This window comes from Salvia splendens, chromosome 2 (assembly GCF_004379255.2).
Source record: "Salvia splendens isolate huo1 chromosome 2, SspV2, whole genome shotgun sequence".
Lineage (NCBI taxonomy): Eukaryota > Viridiplantae > Streptophyta > Magnoliopsida > Lamiales > Lamiaceae > Salvia > Salvia splendens.
Genome location: NC_056033.1, coordinates 29,920,130 through 29,943,723, shown reverse-complemented (window position 1 = coordinate 29,943,723; position 23,594 = coordinate 29,920,130). Strand labels below are relative to the sequence as shown.

Sequence of the window (23,594 nt, the reverse complement as noted above, 5' to 3'; positions counted from 1 at the left end):
GGCGGTTCACGGTTCAGGAACCGGAACCGCCGAACCTTGGCCGGGCCGGTTCAGGTTCACTTATTTTTTGAACCGGAACCGGCGGTTCCAAACCGTGGTGACGTCTAGCTGCGTCGATGAATTAAAATTTTATTTATCATATCGATGTGAACCAAATATGAATTAGTATTTAGTAATAAAAAAAAGATGATCATGTTCCCTCATTTGCATACTTGGCTCCGAAATCTAAACCTCTCATTCTCCAAATCATACTCGATGTAAAAATTCTGCTGCTGATAATTCCCCAAAATTATAGCAGGGCCCGGCCCGAACCCATCCTCCATCCCACCGCTCGAAACAATTGTCATGCAAATCACCGATTCATCCAGAAAGGAGAAGTAATCCGCCAACGGCAGCGCCATCTTCGCACCGCCCTTAAATTGGAACGTCAGTTCAGGCAAATCCACCGCCTTCTCGCCGGAGATATTGTAGCAGGGCCGAAGGCCCGACTCCTTCTCCACAACCGCGGCCCGGCCGTATTTTTTCCCAATTTGCCTCTCAAACTCCTCCGCCACCAGCTCGAACACCTCCTTCTCCATGTAGGTGAAGGTCGTGCCGGAGTCCACGATCGTTCCGCCTCTCCCGTCGGAATCAGGCACCAGATATTTGTACGGCGCTTTGACTTTGACTCCGCCGACGGTGATCTTCCGCAGCGTGACGTAGTAGTAATCGTGGAAAGCGGCGTTCCCCGACGAAGGATTTTTTTCTGAACGGAGTGTACTTGATTCCGTCTCCTCCGGCGGCGGCGCCGCCCGTATCGAGTACTAAATCGCTGGTGACCGGTTCTCCGTCGAAGTGATGGGAGACGAGGCAGTAGGAGAATTTCTTGAGGCTCATCTGAGCCGGCAGCGACTCCGGTCCGCGGCCGAAGCCAGCAATGCCGGCCGGCTGGCGGTTGGAGAAAATCGAGCAGCCGGCGACGAAATTGGCGAGCGTTTTATCAGGAAATACTAATGAATCGGATAGGAGCAACCCGGTGGTAGACCCGGACCCGTATTGGATGATGTAGGGCGGGCAGGGCTGGGTGCAGTGGGTGCGGGTTTGGTTTAACCCGCATTGGCTGCAGCGGAGATTGGGGAAAATCCATTTGCATTTAGGGTTTCGGCAGCCGAGGATTTTGGCGGAGGAGGAGGATTTGGTGATGAAAGTGGTGATGTCAGCGGGGTCGATGTCGGCGAAGTTGCAGGAGTAGCGGCGCGTGCATGGGAACCAGAGGAGGCTGCTGCCGGTGTCCATGATGAAGGTGGAGGTCTGCGGCGGCGGTGGGGGAGAGGTGAGGGTGGTGGTGTATGCGGAGGAGAGAGAGGAGACATAGTAAAGGGAGGTGAGGAAGAGACAACATATTTGGATAGCTACTGTGTCGATGTGAGATGTCCGTCCACCTAAAATTATACTAGTATCAGAAATTGGGAATAGTTTTGGACAAATCTTATCTTCGATAGCAGTGTATCAAGTGGATGGATTTTAATAAATAGTGTATCAATTGGATGCTTAATAAAGTAGAGTTGGATGTTTAATAAAGTAGAGATTGAAGAAAAAATAAAATAAGTAAAATGATTAATTTTTATAAAAGAAATAAAAAGAGATTGAAGAAAAAATAAAATAAGTAAAATGATTAATTTATATAAAAGAAATAAAAATAATTTAATTATAGAAAAATGACTCAATTAACGTGAACATAGTAGTATTTATTTTCAGAGCAAAGCAACCGAGTAAATTATTAGTGCATTAATAAATTCTTGTCTTGTTACGTCTCATTATAATCTTCTCATCAATGAGTTATTGCGTAATAGGAGTATATCAGGATAGAGACTTTTTCCCGTTTCTTTATCCTATTGTTAAATATACTTATTAAACTAAAAGGCACTTAGTTTTTTTTATGATAAAATATAAAATTCCCAACCAAGATAAATTTTTGTGTAGAAACGTGACTATGCTTTACCGACTGTGTGTAATAAGTATAAAAACTTTCAAAAATTGCCCGCAAGGGCGTAGCGCAGTTGGCAACGGAGGGGCAGATCTTGCTGTAATGAGCCTGAATTCGAATCCCACTACTATCGGGTAGTTGCTTCCATCTCTCAGGCACAATTGTGAGGCCTTGCTTCCATCTCTCAGACACAAGTGTGAGGCCTTGGGAGATGGGCTTCTGGCAGCCAGAGGGTTATGGCCCCCCTTAACGGGCTACTGCGTACCCTGATTGAACCCCCTCATATACGCAAATAATATTCCACATACTTAATTATAGGGATTGAAATAGAGTGGGTGATGAGCTTCTGGCCGCCAATGGGTTAAGGTCCCCCTTAACAGACTACTGCGTACCCTGATTGAACCCCCTCATATATGCAAATAATATTCCACATAATTAATTATAGGGATTGAAATAAAGTCTTTTGCAGATTTGATGATAATTGTAATATTTATTAACATTATAAAGTGTAACAACTCAATGCAAGATTGGAATAAGATTATTTTTTTGTAAAATTATACTATCCGTACATCACATGTAGTGTCACGGTTTCATATAAAAAGATTGTTTTTAGTGCTCTCAATTTTTGTCTATTTGTAAATAGCGTTATATATAGGTTTCATCCAGGTGTTTCATATTGGTCTTGACCTACGGTATAGTTTCAGAATTTTCAGTAAATAAAAAATTTGTTTCAAAACCAGATTGTGCAAATGTTAAATATGTAAGAATTTATATCTTGGTTGTGATTGAAGGGTTAATTTTAAGAGTAGTGATAAACGTGTTGGAAAATTATGAGATACAAACTTGTCGGCTGAAAATCACACGGAAATAAAAACAAGGAAATTACACGGAAACAACTGAAAACAAAAATTACACAGAAAAGACTGTGGAAAGCAGTAAGCCGAGTCGAGGAGTCCTCTTTCCGCAAGACGAGATACACCCCGGTAGTGCTCTCGGTTTGGCGTGTCGTCCCCAAAGATAAAACGGCTTCGTCTCTGAAGTAGCAGCACCGCTAGCAGCAGAGCTCCGGCGAACGGGAGTAAGGCGGGGGCAGAGTTTCGACGGGAAGACTATGCAAAGAGGGAGAGAGCGTGAATGCAAGAATGCTTGTATATGTTCTATGTAGAATGCAATGGATACATGCCTATTTATAGGCCAAGTCCACCCGCAGGGGCATTGATGGAGTCAACAGCCATTATGTGTGTCATGATGGCTTGACTGTAACCGCCGGGAGTTATTGACTGGTGCACTAGCCATTGGGAGCTGAAGAGACACGACGCACCTGGACACACTACACGACGGGATACACCATGGACCGTCGGGGTCCAGCGGGGACCTTTTGTCTCCCGTTATGCGTCGGGGTCCAGCGGGAACATGACGTGGACCAGACCCGTCGGGGATAGCGTGGAGTTTGGGGTGATCTAAAAAAGAATAAGCGGGGCTTGAACCACGCTCAACGACCAGCCCAAAGACCAATTGCCAAGGCACAAGGCACACGGCACCCGACACCCGGGGCACGGGGCACGGCGGCGGCGCTCGCGTGTGCGCGCGTGTAGGTTCTGTCACTCGTCTTGTTCCACGATAATTATTACACATAATAATTCATCTTATTAAATATTTAATCAAAGAAGTTTATCATCCCCGATGTGGGATAATTAACACTTAGTTAATTAATCCCTTAGTTTTTCCCATAGCTCATTTTTTGGCTTTATTGTGACCAACTTTAATATATTATTTCTCACTCACCGTGAATCGGATTTGAGAAAATGAATATACTACGGTCATCTACTCGGAACGTAGATCGTTGCTGTCGCATATAATTTCACAAAATTAAATGTCTAGTAACATTTATTATTAGTCAAAGTCATTTCACCAAGCACGATTCCAACAATCCCCCACATGAGTGGAAATTGTCAAATGCATATATATGCAGACACAAGCTCAACCCTCAAGAGGTATCTAAGCATTAGGATAGGTAGTTTTTTGCTTTGAACCATCCATAGTCTACACCATTTGATACACAGGCGGACTAGTAGCGCGATGCTTTGAACTATTCCTCCACGGCTTGCACCGAGACAATGATGTTAACACTTAAACACCTCAACCTCATCCGTTCTCACGTTTTGTGTCCATTTCAGGCCTTGGACACCACTTTGGATTCATAAGTGTATTGTTTGAAGCGGCCCCACTTCACACTTACATAGGTGATTCCTCGTTAAGTATCTTGCCATACTCGGTCTCCTTGAGAACTTCATCTCAACGAGATCCTTTATGGATTATTAAAAGTCATAGACTTAACCTCACCACTAGGCAAGTTTTTCAACACTCTATTACTCTCTAGGGAATAGATGTAGATGAGTGTTCACACGAATTCTCACAGCTTAGTTTTCCCATTGAAACAAGTTCTTGGGATCTCCAATCATCATGGTTGGGTTACCACTATGACAATTCTTTAGTTTGTAGATTTCAAACTCATTCCCTCTAGCAATTTATTCATTTGATCACGATTTAACCCTTTTGTTAGCGGATCTGCTAGATTATCCAATGACTTCACGTAGTCAATTGTAATCACCCCTGTTGTGATCAAATGTCTCACGGTATTATGTCGTCGACGGATGTGTCGAGACTTACCATTGTACAGGCCACTGTTTGCCCTCCCAATAGAGTCTTGGCTATCACAGTGAATTAACACTGGAGGCACGGGCTTTGACCAATATGGAATGTCTTCAAGGAAGTTTTTAAGCCATTCGGCTTCTTCCGCAGCTTTATCTAAAGCTATGAATTCAGATTCCATGGTGGATCAGGCTATACATGTCTGTTTCGTGGATTTCCACGAGACAACACCACCCCCAATAGTAAAGACATATCCACTTGTCGAAAGTGAGTATTTGTTATCGGATATCCAGTTTGCATCGCAGTACACTTCAAGTACCAGGGTGTAACTCAAAAAGTGTAGCCCATGATTTTGAGTATACTTGAGATACCTCAAAACTCTTACAAGAGCTTTCCAATGCTCTTTGCTTGGATTGCTCGTATAACGACTCAACTTGTTCACGGCGCAAGCAATATCAGGTCGAGTGCAATTAGTAAGATACATAATACATCCAATGACCCGTGCATTATCTTCTTGTGCGACGGGCTCACCCATGTTCTTGCTCAAGTGAATATTGAGCTCTATAGGCGTTTTAGCCGGGATGTCATCATAGGCGTTGAACCTCTTTAATACTTTCTCAACATAATGAGATTGTGTTAAGGTGATTCCTTCGGATGTTCTTAGAATTTTCATTCCAAGAATTACATCGGCTAGACCCATATCCTTCATGTCGAAGTTTCTCTTTAACATGGCTTTCGTGTCGTTAATCACTTGGGTGTTACTACCCATGATTAACATATCATCAACATAGAGACACACTATAACGTATCCATTATCAGTGTTCTTAATGTAGACAAATTTGTCACATTCGTTGATTTTAAATCCATTTGATAACATCGCGTTATCAAATTTTAAGTGCCACTGCAACGGCGCTTGTTTCAATCCATAGAGGGATTTAATCAGTTTGCATACCTTTTTCTCATGTCCCGGTACTACAAAACCTTCTGGTTGTTCCATATAGATTTCATCTTCAAGGTCACCATTTAGAAACGCAGTCTTAACATCCATTTGATGAATCTCAAGATTGTGTACAGCAGCAATCGCGAGAAACACTCGAATTGATGTAATCCTCGTTACAGGTGAGTAGGTATCGAAGAAATCGTACCCTTCCTTTTGTTTAAAGCATTTGACTACCAATCGAGCTTTATACTTGTCCACTGTTCCATCGGCCTTAAACTTTCTTTTAAGGACCCATTTGCATCCTAAAGGCTTAGCATCTTCAGGTAGATCAACCAACACCCACGTGTGGTTTAGCAAAATTGAATCAGTTTCGCTTTGAACAGCTTCTTTCCAATGCAACCCGTCTGGGCCAGCAAAGACTACTTTTATCGATGTTGGTTCTTCATCCAACATAAATGCAATATAGTCAGGACCAAATGTCTTTGGTGTTCTGACCCTGCTACCACGTCTTAGTACCGTATCGTTTGGATCAGGCCTTGTTCGTTTGCGCGATTCTGACTCCTCATCCACTGATTTAGAACTAGTGGTTTCATCCTCAATCATCTTCTCAGAATTGGGTGTAATATTTCCCTTGTCTTTGCGAGGAAATATATTTTCAAGAAATATATCATTTCTTGACTCGATTGTTGTTCCCATGGTAATAGTCGATATTTCAGACTTGTGGACAACAAATCAATATGCACTACTATTAAGTGCATACCCAATGAAGATGCAGTCAACCGTTTTAGGACCGATTGTAACTTCTTTGGGCGGAGGAACCATCATCTTTGACAAACACCCCCACACTTTGAGGTATTTGTAGGATGGCTTCCTTCCCTTCCACAACTCATAAGGAGTAACGTCCTTACCTTTGCGTGGGATTTTGTTTAGGATGTAATTGGTTGTCAAAACAGCTTCCCCCCACATGTTCTGGGGCATCCCCGGACTGATCAGTAACGCATTCATCATCTCTTTGAGCAGGGGCGTAGCCAGGATTTTTCTTGAGGAGTGGCAAAAATATAGCATATAGAGAAATTTTATGCATTTGAGGAGGGGCATTTAGTGTATTTGATCTATATAATTGAATATGTGTATATAGAAATATAATGGTAAAAGAAGGGTGAGGAGGGGCAAATGCCCCAGCTGCCAATATGTTGGATTCGCCCCTGTCTTTGAGAGTTCGATTCTTGCGTTCTACAACACCATTAGATTGTGGTGAATATGGTGCAGTCGTTTGATGAATTATACCACTTGCGTTGCATAATTCCTCAAACGGGGCTACGTATTCACCTCCTCTATCACTTCGAATCATTTTGATTTTACATCCAAATTGATTCTCGACTTCGTTCTTATAATTTTTGAATGCTTCTATTGCTTCGTCTTTACTTCTTAAAAGATAGACATAACAATATCTTGTGCAATCATCTATGAATGTGATAAAATATTTTTTACCACCTCTCGTCTGCACCAACTTTAAGTCACATACGTCCGTGTGAATTAATTCAAGGGGTTTTGTGTTTCGTTCAACCGAATGAAACGGTAACTTAGTCATTTCGCCTAAAGACAAGTTTCACATTTGTTTTGAGTTTTTACTTCATTTACCTTTAGTAAATCTAAACTTACTAATCTTTTAATGACATTTGGATTTACATGTCTCAATCTATTGTGCCACAATTTAGAACACTCAACCAAGTAGAAGAAGTAGATGCATTCTTATTATTAGCCAACGGCTTAGGGACATGGCGTGTAGCTACACTAAGCTTGAAAAGTCTGTCGGTTACAAAGCCTTTTCCGAGTGACTTTCCAAACTTGTACAAAGAAAACCTATCAGATTCAAATACAAGTTTAAACCCCTTATTCACTAGTATTGATCCTGACACTAGGTTCTTGCGGATGTCCGGGACGTGCAGCACATCCTTCAAAGTGATGGTGACGCTGGACGTCATCATGAGAACCACGTCCCCAATGCCGAGGACTTGAGACGAGGCTTGATTCCCCATATTGATTTTCCTTCCTTCAACAGCGGTGTAGGAGGCGAACTTGCTCTTATCGGCACAGACGTAGGCAGTAGCTCCAGTGTCGATGTACAAGCCACCTTTGTTATCAACGAGGTTGACTTCTTCTATAACCACAACAACAAGGTCACTTTCATCCCAGTCCTTGAACTCTTTTTCAACAACGTGGGCAGCCGGTTTCTTCTTCGGCTTGCGGCAGTCCTTGGAAAAGTGGCCAGGTTTGCCACAGTTGTAGCAGTTGCCTTTAACCTTCATCGCAGGCTGCTTCCTCTTGCCCTTGTCCTTTGTAGTTGGACGAGAGCGTTTGTTGGAGGGACCGCCCCGCTCCAACAGATTGGCCTTTGCAACAGGTGGGCCATGACCCTGAGCCAAACCATCGCATTTGTGCACGTCTGACTCGATGCGCAGCTTCACGATCAAGTCTTCAAGATTCATCTCCTTTCGCTTGTGCTTAAGGTAGCTCTTGAAGTCATTCCAGCCGAGTGGAAGTTTTTCAATGACCGTGCCCGCCATGAAAGCTTCAGGCAGGGCCATTCCCTCGGCGTCGAGGTCTTGGATGATCAGCTAGAACTCTTGCACTTGGTCCATGATTGGTCGGGAATCGACCATTTTGTAGTCCAAGTACTTGGCTATTACAAATTTCTTAGTGCCCACATCATCACTACGATACTTCTTATCTAGCATTTCCCACACTTGTTTTGATGTGGGAATAGTACAATACACGTTATAGAGACTATCATCTAAAACATTTAAAATAAAATTTTTACAAAGATAGTCTCCTTTGCGCCAAGCGTCATACTCGACGTACATCTCGACACGTGCCTCGTCCTCGCTTGGCGGGGTTAGCTCGTTCTCCTTGAGGAAGTTCACAACGCCCAACGTTGTTAGGTAGAACAACATTTTCTGTTGCCATCTCTTGAAATCCATTCCCGTGAACTTCGATGGCTTCTCGGCGGGTGGCATCATCCTTGGTGCCTTTGGTGCCGAGTTTGTCCCATGAAAGGGACCAAGTCCGTTGCCCCCGTAGGAGCTAACAATTAGGTGGTACACAGTACCCCCCATAGTTGCGTGGAGCATGGAGGCCGAGCATTTATGCCGACCCTAAAGGATCCAGCACCTGTGCCGACCCCGATGGATCCAGCACCCGTGCCGACCCCGGAGGGTCCAGCACCCGTGCTGCCCCCGAAGGAGCCAGCACTCATGTTGACCCCGAAGGATCCAACACCCGTGCCGTGCCCGAAGGCCCGGACACTCGACCCAATGAATGATCTAATGGAACCACTGAAAGTGGAACCGACCGATCCACTTGATATGAATCCGGTAACCATCCTAAAGGGGTTGTCGAACACCCAAGGGGTTGTTGAGGAAGAAGTTGAGAAGCCAGGAGTCGGAATCATCGTTATGTCCGACGACGTGTTGACGGGTACAATGGGGACACAGTGGATGGAAAGGTGGCAGCGGCGGTAGACGGGCCAGTTGACATCTCCAAGCAAAGGTGTTGATTAAGTTCAGTTGGTGTGTGTAAACTCCTTTAGTGGCAAGAATATCTCGTCTTGTGATTGTTGGAAAATTATAAGATACAAACTTGCCGGGGCAAAAATTACACGGAAATAAAAACAAGGAAATTACATGGAAATAACTGAAAACAAAAATTACACGGAAAAGTCTGTGGAAAGCGGTAACCCGAGTCGAGGAGTCCTCTTTCCGCAAGACGAGATACGCCCCGGTAGTGCTCTCGGTTCGACGTGTCATCCCCAAAGATAAAACGGCTTCGTCTCTGAAGTAGCAGCACCACTAGCAGCAGAGCGCCGGCGAACGAGAGTAATGCGGGGGCAGAGCTTCGACGGAAAGAATATGCAAAGAAGGAGAGAGCGTGTATGGAAAAATGCTTGTGTATGTTCTATGTAGAATACAATGGATGCATGCCTATTTATAGGCCAAGTCCACCCGTAGGGGCATTGATGGAGTCAACAGCCAGTATGTGTGCCATGATGGCCTGACTGTAACCGCCGGTGGTTACTGACTGGTGCACTAGCCATTGGGAGCTTAAGAGACACGACGTACCTGGACACACTACACGACGGGATACACGGGTACCTTTTGTCTCCCGTTATGCGTCGGGGTCCAGTGGGGACCTTTTGTCTCTCGTTATGCGTCGGGGTCCAGCGGGGACCTTTTGTCTCCTGTTATGAGTCAGGGTCCAGCGGAGACCTTTTGTCTCCCGTTATGCGTCGGGGTCCAGCGGGAACATGGCGTGGACCAGACCCGTCGGGGATAGCGTGGAGTTTGGGGTGGTCTAAAAAGAATAAGGGGGGCTTGAACCACGCCCAACGACCAGCTCCGAAGAACAGCCCAAGATCCAAGGCACAAGGTCGGGGTCCAGCGGGGACCTTTTGTCTCCCGTTATGCATCGGGGTCCAGTGGGAACATGACGTTGACCAGACCCGTCGGGGATAGCGTGGAGTTTGGGGTGGTCTAAAAAGAATAAGCGTGGCTTGAACCACGCCCAACGGCCAGCTCCAAAGAACAGCACAAGGCACAAGGCACCCGGCGCGCGGTGCGCGGCTCGCGGGTCACGGGCGGGCAGCAGCGCGCGCGTGTGTGCGCGTGTGGGATCTATCACTCGTCTTGTTCCACGATAATTATTACACATAATAATTCATCTTAATAAATAATTCATCAAAGAAATTAATATCCCCTATGTGGGATAATTAACACTTAGTTAATTAATCCCTTAGTTTTTCCCATAGCTCATTTTTTGGCTTTATTGTGACCAACTTTAATATATTATTTCTCATTCACCGGGAATCGGATTTGAGAAAATGAATATACTACGGTCATCTACTCGGAACGTAGATCGTCTCTATTGCATTTAATTTCATAAAATTAAATGTCTAGTAACATTTATTATTAGTCAAAGTCGTTTGACCAAGCACGATTCCAACAAAACGTACATAATTTCTACGTACATAAATGAATATTTTAGGTAATTCATGTTAATAACCGGTTCATGATTTTTAATTGCTTTTAGATCAACTAGTGTTACCACCCGCGCTATGCACGAGCCAAATGATTTTTAAAAAATATATATTTAAAACGAATTAAATCAAAATAAAGAATATATAGAAAAATATAAAAATTATTGCAAATCAAGAATATAAACTATTTAAATGTTGTATTCATAAGATTATAAAGATTTAAAAAGGACACGAGGACATGAGGGAAATAAATAAAAATAGAAAGGACATGACGGAAATAAATAGAAATACAAATAAAATCGGATATACAAACAAAAGATTGAGAAATACTAAATACCAAAGTAAATGAATAAAATTATTTGAAAAAATAAATAGTTCATTATAAATTCGATCAAGAAAACATAGAATTCAAACATCTTCTAAACAAAATCGTTACAAACATATCTCTGACACCGGTAATTCATACATTTTGAAAGACTTATCTGTAAACAACATTAAAAGTAGAATCACTTCTACTATCATTCTCTTCCCCACAAACTAAAATCTTCAAACCTTCACGACTTGTGACTCTAAATGTAGTAACATAAAGTTGTCCATGACTGAAGACCGATTTTTTCAAAAATAATCCAACATAGGACATATATTGACCTTGACTTTGTTAATGGTAGGAATAGAGTAAAACTATTCTATTACAAATAACAAAGAGGAGACGTGCGACTAAAGATCAAATAGTAGGAGTCAGGTAGAATAAGATATTTTAATAAAGGAAAATGTGCGACTAAGGATGAAAAAGCATATGATTAGATTAAATAAATATTTCAATAGTTTTGATTAGGTACGCTAGTGCAGCCCGCAACCCCGCGGGGTGACCCGAAGTTCGCCAAATGTATAGGGTTAGGGTTGGAAATCATTAGCATGATAAACACGATTAGCCCGCAACCCGTTAGGGTCAGGCCTGAAAATCCGATGGGCCTACCTGGAAACCCGATAAAATTTCTATTGTTCAGTTTTTTTACTCTTAATTCGACACTCCATTGATTATTTTTATAATATAAATATCTAAAAAAATAACTTTCAAAACATAAAAATTATATATTAAAATTTTATTAATATAATAATAGATAAATAAATTAGAAAGTTCAAATTCACTAAAAAAATATTAAAATTTTTAAACATGATTTAAAAATTTTCGAAATATGTTTATGTTTCATTTTGAAATCTCAAATATTAGTATTTGATCACGTTTATGTTTGAGTTTAAGCATATATCTCAAATTTATCATGATTAAATGTTCTACATTTTATAAATATAATTAATTTTCATCATTATTTATTGGATCGCATGTTAATTTTATCGGTAGCAATCTGATTAAGGGTTAGTCCGAAATCCAAGCTTTTAGGGTTATGGTTGAACTTATTTAACCCGAAAAAGATACAACCCGATTAGCCTGTACCCGATTGACCCACAATCCGAGTAAACCCGAGTAGGGCCGACCCGATTGACATCCCTAGTATTGATCAACAAAACATAGATATTCATATATAGGAACAAAAATTAGAAAAATAACAACAAACCATTAGTTCATAAATTTTGAAAAACTTCTTTGTAACCAACATTAAAGGTAGAATCACCCATACTATCATCATCATGTCCACAAACTAAAATCTACAAACCTTCACTACTTGTGACCCTAGATACAACAACATATAATTGTCCGTGACTAAAGACTGACTTTTTCAAAAATAATATACATCTAAAGGAAATTGTCGTCGTTTGAATTTGAATGGGAACCTAGGATCAGATGGTATTAAAAATTATAAATATAAATAAAATAAAATAAAATAAAATAAGAAAAAATAAAATAAAATAAAATGAATAACTCAAAATATGTTTAAGATTTTCGAGCCAAACCAATGATGATCATAGTGTTATACCACAAAAAAAATTATGACACTTGTACGGTTAAAAAAGGGATAGTATTTGCACAATTGTATGCATACCCAATTACATAAATAAATAAAAAAATATACGATTAAAAATTTAACTAATATTCCAATGCATAAAAAGCGATTAAGGCAAAAGTCTTTCATTAAAAAATGACCTTTGAATATGCCTTTACAAAGTTAATGATATTTAAAACAAAAGAGTGAGAACAAAATACCTCTATCTCGATTTAAGTTGACAAAACGAAATTACTCTCATTCCACAACATATGAATTATGTTCACCACGAACAACATCACCTATAAGAATACGGCTTTTAGAGGATTCATCCACATCGCACAAAAAAAACTCCCTCTGTCCCTGAAATTTTGTCACATTTTTCCATTTTAGTTTGTTCCATAAAATTTGTCACATTTCACTTTTTACTATTTTTTGGAAGAGTGAACTACATAAACCATCCCTGACGTTTCCATTTGTTTCACTCCAGGCCCCTGACAAAAAAAATATCGCCACACGTCTCTGGCGTTTAACATAATCACATATCGTATATTTGTAGTCATTTTTCGGACTAAAATACCCTTATGCCTTGCAGGGCATTTCAGTCATTTTTACTCTGCACATGGCTGCATTTTTGCAGACATTAGCTCTGGACATAGCTGCGCTTTTATCAAATCAAAGTTGATCTTTATATTAGGTGAGGTCAATATCCAAGCTATTATAATATAATTGTTTGAGTTGATTTATTTGTTTTCACAAATACCATAAAAAATTTGTTAAGACATTGAATTTGATACACAATTAATCAATAGATATTATAAATAAATATAATAAACCTGCACAAAAAAATGTATTATATTCCTAACAAGAAATTAAATTAGGTGTTAAAATATTAAATGGTACTATATTTTATTACATAAGGTAAACATTTTTTCTCCTCTAGTGATAATTAGATAATCAATGATGATGCCTGAAACCCCAAGCATCGGACTATATATAAAAGGTGATGGAAGAAACTGTACTGGAAGTGGAACAAAAAAAGGTAAAAATATAAGGAAAGAAAGAAAAGAAGAAGGCGTATAGAAATTGTTACATGAGCTTTATTATATAACTGAGCAGAAGTCAAATCTCGTCAGTGAACAATAATTAGCAGGTACATGCAGTGCAGCAGCCTGCCACAGTAGATTTCCATTCGATATGACCATAATGCCCTTTTAGGGCTGAAGGGTCTTTTAGTCCGAAAAAACCTGATATATGATTATGTTAAACACTAGAGACGTGTGGCGATATTTTTTTTGTCATAGGTCTGGAGTGAAACAAATGGAAACGTCAGAGATCGTATATGTAGTTCACTCTTTTTGTAATGGGACCTCACATTCCACTAACTTATTCTCACTCATATTTTTATTATAAAACTAATACTTTAAAAGTAGAACCCAGATCCTACCAACTTTTCCAACTCACTTTCCATTACATTTCTTAAAACATGTGTCCGGTCAAACTGTGACAATATTTAAGGCATGGAGGGAGTAATTATTATTTCAATTACATAAACGGAAAAATTATATAATTAAAAATTTAGTGAAGAAACTTATATAAAATTCTTTTATGAAAATGTGGTATTTCTAAATGCATTTACAAAATTATTGATATTCAAAAGAACGAGTGGTTAAAATATCTCCATCTTGATTTAAAATCGACGAAACAAAATTACTCTCATTCAAATATCTCCATCTTCATCACGTTTATATTTGAGTTTAAGCATAAATCTCAAATTTATCATAATCAAATATTTTACATTTTATAAATATAATTAATTTTCATCATTATTTATTGGATTGATCGCATGTTAATTTTATCGGTAGCAACCCGATTATGGGTTAGCCCGAAATCCGAGCTTTTAGGGTTAGAGTTGTAACATCCCGAATTATAGGCACCAATAAAAGGTTTGGATATGTGGTGAGGAATAGTAGTTAAGTTAAACCGTAAGGTATAAATTTGATACGAAATGCCGATTAGTCAATTTTCGGCAATTTCTTTTGTCCGTGTAAAATCATAAATCGAAGCTAAGGGGTAATAATTTTATAAATTACAAATTATGGCCTAGAATAATTGTTGATAATGTGAGGAATTGTTTTGGGCCATTTGAAGGTAATTAAAAAAATTTCTATCGCCGATAATTTCAGTTTTTAACGAAAACGATCGGCGAAACTTTTGAAGATATAGACAGGAATAATTTTGCCTTAAACTAGAATTTAAATGCTAAATGATGATATAAAGAGTTCCTAAATGTGATATCATATGATAGGGCAATAAAATGTTACAAGATAATTAATTTATTTAAAAACTAACTAAATAATTAAATAATGATTAGAATTCTCTAGAGAATTCTTTTGTCTATCATCAACTCCAAACCCCCCCTCATTTCAGCCACAAGCACGTCCTCCCCCTCTCCATGGAAGACCAAAAGCTTAAGCTTTTTAATTTCCAAATATTTGTCATTTAATCGGTAAATCGATCGGGTAATCTTGTATCCGCCAGCAAATCGAGGTAGCCCTTTCTTCCTATTCTATTTTTATACCTTGAACTTGAGTATATGTTGATGTTGAAGGGCTGAAATTTCATTCACTTGGGGGTAGGAAAACTAACCGATTAAATTTCGATATATTGACGTTTACGCGATCATAGGCCTTCATTTGTCGTTGTTTGATATTTGAATTAGAAGTTTGATTACATGGATGTGAATTTGGATGAATATTGAACAGGGGGGGAGCTGAATTGATGATATTTGATGTGGAATGGTTGGGTTTGAGATAAAAGCTTGAGAAGAATCAAACTCTCTAATCTGCCGCCTCCTAGTTTGAATTATTAAGCATTTTAAGAAAGGTTAAAACTTTTGTTTAACAATTTTAAAACTAACTATATTTAGTATTGAGGTCCCCTGAATTTTATGGAGAATTTAGGAGTTCAGTTACTGCATGTATAAATTGTTAAGACAATACCGCCGGAAACTGTCAAAATTGTGGTAAACTGCCATATTTTAGTATGTTCTATCCGAATTATTCAGGGCATTTAAGGTCAATGAAAACTTGATTTCATAATTTCTAAATTAACTATAAGGTGTCTCGTTGTTCTCTGAATTTTGTGACTAATTAAAGAGTACAAATACTATTTATAAAAATTGTGTAGAAAATGTTGCCAGAAACTGTTCGATTTTGTTAGTCTCTGGTAAAAGGAGAATATCTCTCAAACCATTAGAAATTTTTGAATGAATCTTGTTGGATTATAAACTATACTTCTTTGGGCATTTAAAAATATTAGGTCAAGCCTCTAAATCCTTCCGAATGAATATAGAATTTTTATGACGAATCAGTCCAGTGCAGTTGTATAGTTAGATGATTTAAGTTAATATAGCAAATTAATTTATTTAGATGATTTAATGATGAAAACATGATCATGGGTAAATATGAGTTATTAATTGGTACGCTATTTATATTATGCATTAAGCGAAGGAGCATATAGTGCGTTTTGATCACAAAGGAGTGGATTTAGAGGGTAGAGAAGTATCAAGGTGAAATAGGCTTATGTTCATAAGCCTGCGAGGTAGCGTATCCTCTCTATGGTTTTCGATTCTTTAGGTTGAGATGATGTGTGCTATAATGTGATTATATGTGAGATGTTTAAATAATGTGCTTAAATATGCTTATAATTTAATATGTGGATTATTATGATTCTTATTAATTTTAATATGAATGATCTGTGGAAAAAAAAATGGTACGAATATGAATAAAGACAATGGATATGATATGCAATGAAGTGTAATAAATTATGAAGATCTGAATAATGTGAAATATGTCTGAATAGATTATGAAAAAAAATATCTGAATATATATGAAAAAGAGTGTCTGTGAATTCGATAAGAATGATTATCTGAAGTGATATTTGGAAATGGAATAAATGTGAAAAAGAGATTTGAAAGAAGAATATGAAATAAAACGTCCTGTTTGCTTGGTCATATGTGTTGGGTACAATTGGCATGCCATAGGACAGCAGCGCTGCATTATCTGTGATCACTCGTCTTCTGGATAACCGAAGCGAGGATCGTCTGTTATCTGATGGGCCCCTATCTGATCTGTCTGATCTGCACCCTAATGGGTGGTTTGATTATCTGTCCGCACCCTCATGGGTGGTCTGATTATCTGTCTGCACCCTCATGGGTGGTCTGATTATCTGTCTGCACCCTATGGGTGGTCTGTGCGGAGTCCTCTCGAGGACAAAATCCGCGTCTGCATCTGATTCTGTTTCTGATCTGGTCCGTGTACCCTGCCTGAAACCAAGCAGATATTGGGGCTATAAGATAAAATAATATCTGATGATTTCTGAATAAATGATCTGTAATATATGATAAGATAAGAAAAAATTAATATCTGATGACTTGTGAATAAAGGATCTGTAATATGTGATTTGTGATTTGTGAAATATGATATATGATATGATTGTTGATCGGTCCTCACGGAGGAAATGATATTTTATGTTGAACGGTCCCCGCTCGGGGTAATTAACACGGAAGAATAGTATATGAAAATGAATGGTAAAATGAGAAAAATGTGATACGAAATGATATATGATGATATGCGAAATCTGGAGAAACCAAAGCTATAAGATACAATGAAAATGTTGTAGTATAGAAATAAATATATGAATCTGTTATCAAGAGACCATAAGAGAAATATGACGAGGATGATATGATGAATATATATGGGTATCTGAACAGGTATGCTTTGGTGTGAAAATTCTGAGAATTTGGAATATATATATTGTAATAATAAGTCAAGATAATAAGGAAATGGCATTAAGAATGAAATCTCTGAAGAGACATGAGTAAGAATATATGGAAAAGTTGTATGACGATAATACAAATAAGTTTGATATAATGAGATTGTAAGTAATTTTGGAAATCTGTGAAATTGAAATGAAAACAAGCAAAAGATTAAAAAGGAAATAATGTAGTTATTATAGTTACTATTGTCTTAGCTAAGAGGGTTGGATTCTGTAGTTTGGATATTGCTACTGGGCTTTCGAGCTCACTCCCCCTCTTTCCCCCCTGCAGGTTAGAGTCGATATTATGTCAGTGGTGTTGCGCAGCTTTGCATCTTTGGCGAGTCACTGGTGGTCAACTTGGTTTAGTAGTCGTGGCATGTTATGTAATAGTTTAATCTTTAACCTTCCGCTGGATAAATGTTAAGTTTTTAAATGTAATAGATTTTAATTATGCTTTTAAGCTAAAAAGAAAAAGGAAAAATTTCAGTACGGGTTTTCGATACTGAAACGTGACATCACTTATTCGGTGGGTTACCTACCGGGTAAGGGGTGTTACAAGTTTTGGTATCAGAGCCTAGGTTTAGGCGGTTCTGGAAAGAAGTGATTCAGTAAAGTGTGTAGAAACATGCCACATAGGTTTAATTGTCTGTTAGTACCAGTGACTCGATGCAGCTGCTTATGTCTAAAGTGGAAAGAAGTTAACAAGGTACGGGACATAGTTTCCCGTGTGACCGAGAAAGATGTTATATGGGACTGGCCACCCCATATAGCTCTAATCTCGGTAGCGTCGGTATGTGTAAAAGATTTAAAAAAAAAAATTCAGGGAGGATGGGTCTGAAAATGTTGATGAAAAGTATGTCCTAATGAAAGATACTAATAAATATATGCAGATTATGAAAGGGTATAAGTAAAAGAGAAGAAAATGAGTTAAAGGAATGATATGGAAAGAAAGTAAGTTATACACTAAGTGACCATCATGATATAAAAGTGTAACACGAAAATTCACAAAGGTATGTGGATTGTCTGATATAAGATGGATTAAGAGTCATAAAGTAATATCCTATAATGATAAACAAAAGTATAGAAATATGTGAAAGGAAATGTGTTTGGCAAAATGATAAATATTGATATGAAAACATATGAAACTATAAGGCATTATATGAATAAAACCATAAATGTGCGAATGAGAAAATGCGACGAATAAGAAATAAATGATATGATCTGAACATGTGTGCCCCTATATGGATTACATGTGTACTTCGAATCGGGCAATATGAGATATGACGTGATGTGATGGAAATATGAACTGAATAATCGTGCAAGACAATAAATTATATGATTGGAAATGTGAACTCCGTGAGAATTATGTGTGCGCTCGAATACGAGCTATATAAATGTTAGAACCGAATGATGATTCAGAAATGAAATGGAAAATGGGAATGTATGCTCTAAGCGAGCTGTATAGTATATGATAAGATATGTCTAAAAATATGAGTTTGAAATTGAGCTATATGATATAAAATGGTATTCTGGTTGAAAGTGTTGTCTGTGATCTGTAAATGTGTTAGTTATGGATAAGAATGAGTTTTGAAAATAAATATGGTTGTTGATGAATACTGACTTGATATTTGAATTATGTTGTGATTTGGTGGTTTGATTTGATAATCTGTGATTAACATTGTATCTTGTTGGTTTTGGGGAAGCACTGGTTATAGAGAAAACGCTGCCCAATTTTTGCTAGAAATTGATCAGATAAATTAATACGAAGTTGTTGTAAATAAACTGATAAGTGATAATACATGAAGAGAATGATGTTACATGATGACTTAAGAAAGGAAAAAGGGAAAAGATAAGAAGTGTTGTGAATGATAATAAAGGAAAACGTAATGAAATGATGATATGTGGAAAGTGAAATGCACCCTTCGTCGGCTATAAGTGCCCGAATAGGGACTATGCAATTGGGACTATACAATATATGATGAGTATGTGAATTATACATATGCGTGATGAATATGATATGTGCGCCTCATGTGGACAAAGAAAAGATGCAAATAACATGGAAATTACTATGTAAAGAAATGATAATGTGACAAATGTGCTTGAAATATATTAGAGATAATGATAATATTATTATGTGATCGCAAAATGTGGCTATGTGTTAAGATGTGATTATGTGATTTTGTATGTCATTCTGTGTTTGGTTATGGAAGTGAGGATACGCTATGTAGATGAGGATATAGGATGTCGTGGAATGGCATACGTATATGCGACGCTTATAGGAATGATGTAAACCCGAGGGAATTTCGAGGACGAAATTCCTTTTAGGGGGGATGAGTTGTAACATCCCGAATTATAGGCACCAATAAAAGGTTTGGATATGTGGTGAGGAATAGTAGTTAAGTTAAACCGTAAGGTATAAATTTGATACGAAATGCCGATTAGTCAATTTTCGGCAATTTCTTTTGTCCGTGTAAAATCATAAATCGAAGCTAAGGGGTAATAATTTTATAAATTACAAATTATGGCCTAGAATAATTGTTGATAATGTGAGGAATTGTTTTGGGCCATTTGAAGGTAATTAAAAAAATTTCTATCGCCGATAATTTCAGTTTTTAACGAAAACGATCGGCGAAACTTTTGAAGATATAGACAGGAATAATTTTGCCTTAAACTAGAATTTAAATGCTAAATGATGATATAAAGAGTTCCTAAATGTGATATCATATGATAGGGCAATAAAATGTTACAAGATAATTAATTTATTTAAAAACTAACTAAATAATTAAATAATGATTAGAATTCTCTAGAGAATTCTTTTGTCTATCATCAACTCCAAACCCCCCCTCATTTCAGCCACAAGCACGTCCTCCCCCTCTCCATGGAAGACCAAAAGCTTAAGCTTTTTAATTTCCAAATATTTGTCATTTAATCGGTAAATCGATCGGGTAATCTTGTATCCGCCAGCAAATCGAGGTAGCCCTTTCTTCCTATTCTATTTTTATACCTTGAACTTGAGTATATGTTGATGTTGAAGGGCTGAAATTTCATTCACTCGGGGGTAGGAAAACTAACCGATTAAATTTCGATATATTGACGTTTACGCGATCATAGGCCTTCATTTGTCGTTGTTTGATATTTGAATTAGAAGTTTGATTACATGGATGTGAATTTGGATGAATATTGAACAGGGGGGGAGCTGAATTGATGATATTTGATGTGGAATGGTTGGGTTTGAGATAAAAGCTTGAGAAGAATCAAACTCTCTAATCTGCCGCCTCCTAGTTTGAATTATTAAGCATTTTAAGAAAGGTTAAAACTTTTGTTTAACAATTTTAAAAATAACTATATTTAGTCTTGAGGTCCCCTGAATTTTATGGAGAATTTAGGAGTTCAGTTACTTCATGTATAAATTGTTAAGACAATACCGCCGGAAACTGTCAAAATTGTGGTAAACTGCCATATTTTAGTATGTTCTATCCGAATTATTCAGGGCGTTTAAGGTCAATGAAAACTTGATTTCATAATTTCTAAATTAACTATAAGGTGTCTCGTTGTTCTCTGAATTTTGTGACTAATTAAAGAGTACAAATACTATTTATAAAAATTGTGTAGAAAATGTTGCCAGAAACTGTTCGATTTTGTTAGTCTCTGGTAAAAGGAGAATATCTCTCAAACCATTAGAAATTTTTGAATGAATCTTGTTGGATTATAAACTATACTTCTTTGGGCATTTAAAAATATTAGGTCAAGCCTCTAAATCCTTCCGAATGAATATAGAATTTTTATGACGAATCAGTCCAGTGCAGTTGTATAGTTAGATGATTTAAGTTAATATAGCAAATTAATTTATTTAGATGATTTAATGATGAAAACATGATCATGGGTAAATATGAGTTATTAATTGGTACGCTATTTATATTATGCATAAAGCGAAGGAGCATATAGTGCGTTTTGATCACAAAGGAGTGGATTTAGAGGGTAGAGAAGTATCAAGGTGAAATAGGCTTATGTTCATAAGCCTGCGAGGTAGCGTATCCTCTCTATGGTTTTCGATTCTTTAGGTTGAGATGATGTGTGCTATAATGTGATTATATGTGAGATGTTTAAATAATGTGCTTAAATATGCTTATAATTTAATATGTGGATTATTATGATTCTTATTAATTTTAATATGAATGATCTGTGGAAAAAAAATGGTACGAATATGAATAAAGACAATGGATATGATATGCAATGAAGTGTAATAAATTATGAAGATCTGAATAATGTGAAATATGTCTGAATAGATTATGAAAAAAAATATCTGAATATATATGAAAAAGAGTGTCTGTGAATTCGATAAGAATGATTATCTGAAGTGATATTTGGAAATGGAATAAATGTGAAAAAGAGATTTGAAAGAAGAATATGAAATAAAACGTCCTGTTTGCTTGGTCATATGTGTTGGGTACAATTGGCATGCCATAGGACAGCAGCGCTGCATTATCTGTGATCACTCGTCTTCTGGATAACCGAAGCGAGGATCGTCTGTTATCTGATGGGCCCCTATCTGATCTGTCTGATCTGCACCCTAATGGGTGGTTTGATTATCTGTCCGCACCCTCATGGGTGGTCTGATTATCTGTCTGCACCCTCATGGGTGGTCTGATTATCTGTCTGCACCCTATGGGTGGTCTGTGCGGAGTCCTCTCGAGGACAAAATCCGCGTCTGCATCTGATTCTGTTTCTGATCTGGTCCGTGTACCCTGCCTGAAACCAAGCAGATATTGGGGCTATAAGATAAAATAATATCTGATGATTTCTGAATAAATGATCTGTAAGCTGTAATCTGTGATATATGATAATATAAGATAAAATAATATCTGATGATTTCTGAATAAATGATCTGTAATCTGTAATATGTGATATATGTTAATATAAGATAAAATAATATCTGATGATTTCTGAATAAATGATCTGTAATATATGATAAGATAAGAAAAAATTAATATCTGATGACTTGTGAATAAAGGATCTGTAATATGTGATTTGTGATTTGTGAAATATGATATATGATATGATTGTTGATCGGTCCTCACGGAGGAAATGATATTTTATGTTGAACGGTCCCCGCTCGGGGTAATTAACACGGAAGAATAGTATATGAAAATGAATGGTAAAATGAGAAAAATGTGATACGAAATGATATATGATGATATGCGAAATCTGGAGAAACCAAAGCTATAAGATACAATGAAAATGTTGTAGTATAGAAATAAATATATGAATCTGTTATCAAGAGACCATAAGAGAAATATGACGAGGATGATATGATGAATATATATGGGTATCTGAACAGGTATGCTTTGGTGTGAAAATTCTGAGAATTTGGAATATATATATTGTAATAATAAGTCAAGATAATAAGGAAATGGCATTAAGAATGAAATCTCTGAAGAGACATGAGTAAGAATATATGGAAAAGTTGTATGACGATAATACAAATAAGTTTGATATAATGAGATTGTAAGTAATTTTGGAAATCTGTGAAATTGAAATGAAAACAAGCAAAAGATTAAAAAGGAAATAATGTAGTTATTATAGTTACTATTGTCTTAGCTGAGAGGGTTGGATTCTGTAGTTTGGATATTGCTACTGGGCTTTCGAGCTCACTCCCCCTCTTTCCCCCCTGCAGGTTAGAGTCGATATTATGTCAGTGGTGTTGCGCAGCTTTGCATCTTTGGCGAGTCACTGGTGGTCAACTTGGTTTAGTAGTCGTGGCATGTTATGTAATAGTTTAATCTTTAACCTTCCGCTGGATAAATGTTAAGTTTTTAAATGTAATAGATTTTAATTATGCTTTTAAGCTAAAAAGAAAAAGGAAAAATTTCAGTACGGGTTTTCGATACTGAAACGTGACATCACTTATTCGGTGGGTTACCTACCGGGTAAGGGGTGTTACAAGAGTTGAACTTATTTAACCCGAAAAAGATACAACCCGATTAGCCCGCACCTGATTGACCCACAATCCGAGTAGGACTGACCCGAAACCCGAGTAGGGCCAACCCGATTGACATCCCTAGTTTTGATCAACAAAACATAGATATTCATAAATAGGAACAAAAATTTAGAAAAATAACAACAAAACTATTAGTTCATAAATTTTGAAAAACTACTCTGTAACCAACATTAAAGGTAGAATCACCCCTACTATCATCATCATGTCCACAAACTAAAATATTCAAACCTTCACGACTTGTGACC

General features: G+C 37.6%; 1 long non-coding RNA gene and 1 pseudogene across 2 annotated transcripts; one reads left to right on the top strand and one right to left on the bottom strand.

The window, feature by feature from the left end:
- Positions 1–109: 109 nt before the first annotated feature.
- On the bottom strand, positions 110–8,674 carry LOC121778027 (annotated as a pseudogene).
- A 5,771-nt stretch (positions 8,675–14,445) lies between these two features.
- Positions 14,446–23,225, top strand: LOC121792150. 2 transcript variants are annotated; one of them, XR_006048844.1, is made up of 5 exons: positions 14,446–15,080; positions 16,038–16,133; positions 17,641–20,324; positions 21,282–21,377; positions 23,026–23,225. It is a non-coding gene; the product is annotated as an uncharacterized LOC121792150 (long non-coding RNA). The 2 variants fall into 2 exon arrangements; XR_006048843.1 differs by lacking the exon at positions 23,026–23,225 and having other exon boundaries at positions 21,282–21,921.
- The last annotated feature ends 369 nt before the right edge of the window (positions 23,226–23,594 follow it).